Source organism: Drosophila tropicalis, unplaced genomic scaffold (assembly GCF_018151085.1).
Source record: "Drosophila tropicalis isolate 14030-0801.00 unplaced genomic scaffold, ASM1815108v1 contig_483, whole genome shotgun sequence".
Classification (NCBI taxonomy): Eukaryota; Metazoa; Arthropoda; class Insecta; order Diptera; family Drosophilidae; genus Drosophila; species Drosophila tropicalis.
In genome coordinates this window covers 134,069-140,068 of record NW_027172951.1, presented here as the reverse complement: position 1 = coordinate 140,068, position 6,000 = coordinate 134,069, and positions in this window count along the sequence as shown.

Here is a 6,000-nt window from a genome sequence, read left to right as displayed (position 1 = left end):
AGTGTCAGTTCTTAAAAGAAAGTATAGAGTTTTTGGGATACATTGTCGAAAAGGGTTCTATAAGGCCTTCTAAAGCAAAAACACAGGCGGTGAAAAATTACCCAAAACCACAGAATTACAAGAGTGTACAAAGGTTTCTTGGGCTAACTTCATATTTTCGTCGTTTCATTGAGTCTTACGCATTGATAGCGAAACCACTGTCAGACTTGTTAAGAAAAGATGCAACGTTTGTGTTCGGTGACGATCATCAAATCGCATTTGAACAGCTAAAGGCAGCCTTGATTAGCGCACCAGTTTTACGATTGTATAACCCAAAGGCAGTAACTGAAGTACACACTGATGCGTCCATGTTTGGTTACGGAGGAGTTCTTCTACAAAAAGATAGCGATGATCAGTTATTCCATCCAGTACAATATCTCAGCCGGAAAACCAAGCCGGCGGAAGAAAAAATATCACTCATACGAATTGGAAGTGTTAGCAATAGTGGAGGCGTTGAAGAAGTGGCGTGTATATTTACTAGGAATAGAATTCAAAATCATAACAGATTGCAATGCTTTTGCAATGACAATGAAAAAAAAAGAGACATTCCAGTAAGAGTTTCGCGTTGGGCTTTATTTCTTCAAGAATTCAAGTATGAAATTGAACATAGAAGTGGCAGTAAAATGAAGCATGTAGATGCTCTAAGTCGTATGTCCTGTTTAATGTTAGAGGATTCAATGCATCACAGACTTAAAATAGCTCAAGCTAGTGATGATTGGATTAGGGCAGTGATAGCTGTTTTAGAGCATCAGACTTATGAAGATTTCTTTATAAAAAACGGTGTTCTGTACAAGGATCCCATTAAGGATTTAATTGTAGTCCCATCACTTATGGAAGAGGAATTAATTAAGATTGCACATAGAAAGGGTCATTTTTCGGCCAAAAGAACTCAAGAGGAAGTTGAGAGAAAGTTTTACATACCGAAGTTGTTCCAAAAGGCCTCTGAGATTGTAAAAAATTGTATCGAATGCATTGTTTCGGAAGGTAAAGCAGGCAAGAAAGAAGGTTTCTTAGCTCCAATAAATAAAGAAGTTAAACCTTTAGGGACTTATCATGTTGATCATGTAGGACCTATGGATCCGACAGCGAAGAGTTATAACTATCTATTTGTAGTTGTCGACGCGTTTTCGAAATTTGTGTGGCTCTATCCAACAAAAAATACGGCATCAGAAGCGGTAGTAGATAGACTCAGGCGTCAAGCATCAGTTTTTGGAAATCCAGGGCGTATTATATCAGATAGAGGTGCAGCATTTGTTTCTCACCAGTTCGGAGATTATTGTAAAGAGCAAAACATTCAGCATTTAATGATAGCTACCGGAGTACCTAGGAGAAATGGTCAAGTTGAACGTATCCATAAGATAATTATTCCTATGCTAACAAAACTTTGTTATGAAAAACCGACTATGTGGTATAGGTACGTTGAAAGAGTGCAGCAAGCAATCAATAGTACCCCTCCTAGAAGCACAATAGTGTCGCCATTTAAATTATTAACCGGGGTTGAGATGAGAACTAATAGTTTCCCTGAGTTACAAGAACTTTTGGAAGAGGAAGCCATAGAAGATCTAGAAATTGAACGCACTAACGTTCGTCAGGAAGCTCAGCATAATATTGAGAGAATCCAAGAGGAGAATCGTAAAAGTTATAACAAAAAACGCAAAAAGGTAGTTGAGTATAAAATCGATGATTTGGTAGCAATTAAGCGAACGCAATATGGTTCAGGATTAAAACTTAAGGCTAAATATTTTGGACCATATAGGGTGGTGCAAGTTAAGTCTCATGGACGCTATGACGTAGAAAAGGTAGGAGATCACGAAGGTCCTGGGAAAACCTCAACTGTCGCAGAGTATATGAAGTCGTGGAATGGTCAAGTGAATTCATCAGACGATTCAACATTCGAGGCGAATGATAAGTCAGTCCGGCCGAATGTGGGAATGGGTCGAGAGACGAGAAGCGGTCGATTGTACTGAACCAGTTCAGAGGTGCATAATTTAAAGTTTATCAACGATATCGATGACAAACCATCGATATCAATTGAGAAAAGAGTTTTATGGCGTCAAGTTGTGTCGACCGGTTGTGCTCCTCGTGGCTGCTCGAATAAGAAGAGTGTAGTTATGTGGTAATTAAGTGATAAATGTATAAAGAAATAATGTTGAATAAAACTGATTGATTGTGAGAAAAAACGGCCTAGAAATTCGGGAGGAAAAAGTGGGATTGCACTAACAGTCCCACATAGATGTTACAGGTTTTAAAAAGCGTTGGGAGAAGAAAAAAGGTAAATGTGAAAATAAATACAACACAAGTCCAAACAAGCTCAACAACAAAACAAAACAAGAAATAACTTTTCGGGCCCCGGCAGGACCTCACCTTAGAGGTAAGATAAAAGCAGAGGTAAAAGAAATAAGTTTATGGCCCCCGGCAGGACCTCAGTTCGGAGGTAAAGTAAAATCTGGGGAAGAAAAAGTCTATATCCCAGAGCCAGTACAAAATGAAAATATTCAGATGGCAAACGTTAAATTAAATAATGATTATCTAAGAAATAGTGTCAAAATAAATTCGGGTAACAAATTGTCCGAGGCTGTATTACAAAAAAGGACAACACTTAATCCGAATAACCACTCAAAATTCAAATACCAGCAAAAGCCACATTGGTTTAAGCCGAGAGGTAAAAGTAGTTGGCCTTTAAAGTCTCCACCATATAAAAAGGCTAGAAGTCAGCACAGTAATACACATCAGGAGTGGGTAGATATCCCGAAGCAAAAATTGTTAAACATCGGGTGATATTAATAAACCAATTTGGAAAATGATACAAACATTGATTTGCTAGGGTTAACTTCTCTTAACAACTAAATAAAAATAAAATCCAAAACGTCACATTTGGCGGCCCTTTGCAGAATGTTTAAGAATAAACATCGTGTTCATCTGAAGCGATTTCACCAAATCAGATGCACTAAAGAAAACATAATACAACTGTACTTTTGTCACAAACAAGTAATCTAGCATATGACTATAGAATTACAATCAGCCACACACGTTGTGGAAAAAACACTTGTAATTCTAAACTAAACCAAAAGATCACAACGGCAGGATGTCAAGTGGCCGACGCCGTGCCCAAAACAATAATAATTTTCAACCCCCGAAATCTTGGGTTTGAGTCTCATTAGAATAAGATATTTTAAGAATCCTAGAGCCTAAGATTCCCTATATAAACTCCATACTTTTGTTAATAAAATCAGTTCATATTTTGAATTCAACGAATGAAGATTGGGTTATTCTTCTCCTCCGGAATCCCTATTCAGTATGTTTAGTAGTAAAATAATAATAACCGAAGCAATGAAGAGTATTCTACATGTAAAACCGTTATATGCTCAACACATGATAGTGTATACTACATGCCATTTTGACACTGATAGACAAACGCTTCTATATTTACTCAAAAAATATATAAATATTTCTATATTTGTATATACATATGCGGGGATGGTATGGTAACGCTGTAAGGCCAGACCTACTCCCGAAGCAGCTGATCGACGAGGTGGCAAGGAAAGAGAAGACGATGTGGCAAGGCAGAGTTGAAAACGAGGAGTCTAGAAAAAACGACGAACGAGGAACGACATGTGTGTGTAAACGATGCAAATGTATTTCATTTAACCTTTTAAATTTGTTTAAAACCAATTTATTAATATATCTTAAATATAATAATTTCCTAAATAAAATAATAATATAACAACAATTATAATTCTTGTGGGCACAAATCCCACAAATATGGGGGGCTCAACCTATGTATGTACATAACCTAACTTAAATGAAGAAAAATGAGACGGCTCAACCTATATAATTAAAATGAAGAAAAATGTGACGGCTCAACCTAACATAAACGAAACAAAATATGAAGTCTCAACCGAACTTACTCGAAGAAATATATATATGACGGCTTAACCTAACGGAATCGAAAAAAAAATGACGGCTCAACTAAATTAATCGAAGGAAAAATGACGGCACACCTAACTACATAAATCGTACAATTGAAGTCTCAACCTAAAATATATGACGAATAATGATGTAAAAAATAGTAAGAAGTGCTATAACGACGAATAAGATGTACAAATTTATGTAAGTGTGATTTTCTTTAGATTTTCTTTGTCAAACGTTTAACATTTTGACAAATTGCGAAATAGAATACACACATACACACACATATAAGAGTGACGCTACCAATACAGACATAAAGAACTGAATATGGCAAAACTTGCAGATTTCGACGCCATAAAAGAGAAATTACGTACGGAAAAGAGACAGAATATCACATTGCTTCACAAGTATGTATTCGAAAGGGATGAAGATAGAAATAACAGAAAGAGGCTACGCGAATTTATAGGTTACGACTACGAAAGAACAGATGAAGAGTATGCAAATAAAATGTCATATATTGCCGATGAACTTTCTGATAATGACTTAGCAGTAATTTGTAATATGCTACATTTACGCCATAATGAGAACGACCTGTCTAAATTTATATTTTTTAATCTGATAAAGGGAAATTTACTACATGATGCTGATTTTAATATCGCAAATGACGAAGTCTCTGACGAAAGCGACAACGAAGAGGATAGCAACAATGACGTTGACGATAATGATACACAAGAAGAAAGAGACAAAAACAACCCTTTAGTAGCCAGTGTTACAATTCAAGCCGTTCCGATTCAAAGTGTTACTAGATTTGCTTTAAATTTTCATGATGTTAAAGATTCAATTAGATCGTTTAATGCTGAAGATACCCTTTCCATTGAAGTATGAATAAATGAATTCGAAGATCTTGCAACGATAATGTATTGGAATAATTTACAAATGTTTATATTCGCAAAACGATTATTAAAAGGATTAGCAAAGCTTTTTGTTGCGAGCGAGAGAGGTATTTCTAACTGGTTGAAATTAAAAAAGGCGCCACTCAACGAATTTAAATCGACGACAAACAGTGCTCAACTGCACAAAATGATGGCTGATCGGAAAATGAGAAAAAACGAGAATTTTCAAGAATATTTTTTGCTGTCCACACGAGGAAATATCGAAGAATCTGCATTGATCCAGTATGTTATTGATGGTATTGACGATAGTGGTACGAACAAATCAATGTTGTATGGAGCTAAAAAACAAAAGACTTCAAAGACAAATTGAAATCCTACGAAATAATGCGAGAGAAATCTAAGAATAAGAGAATAAGAATGTACCAAGTTTTAAAAAACAAACAGAGAAATGTGAACGTAACTCTCAACCAATGCAAGTTCGAAGTGTAAATAAAGATATAAAATGTTTCAATTGTGGTCTCAAAGGTCATACAGCCGCTGCTTGTGACAGTAAAAACAAAGGTAAAAAGTGTTTTGAATGCAACATGTTTGGCCATATTGGCAAAGATTGTCCAAAGATATCGGAAAAACATATTTTCTTAGCATATTGATATTGATCAAAGTCACTGTTTTCCACCGATCGTTCCTATGGGAGCTGTATGCTACAGTGCCCCGATCTTTATCAAATTCGGCACAGTCGTTTATATTAAGTTTCACGACTATAGCTCAGAAAATAACGAAGTTATTGAGAAAAGTCACTGCTCGTGACTTTGGCGTTTGTATGGGAGCTATATGATATAGTGGTCCGATCCGACTGAATCCGAGATATACAACCCCTGCAGTATATTCAAGGCTACATGAAACATTTCAGCTCTGTAGCTCTTACGGTCTAGGAGGAGTTTGCGTTGATCCAGACGGACGGACGGACGGACGGACGGACGTGGCTATTTGAACTCGTCTCGTCGTGCTGATCAAGAATATATATACTTTGTATGGTCGGAGATGCTTCGTTCTATGCGTTGCACACTTCTGACCAAAATTAATATACCCTTATTGCAAGGGTATAAAAAGAGGCGCTTCTCAATGAATTTAAGTCGACTACGAACAGTGGTCAGTTGCA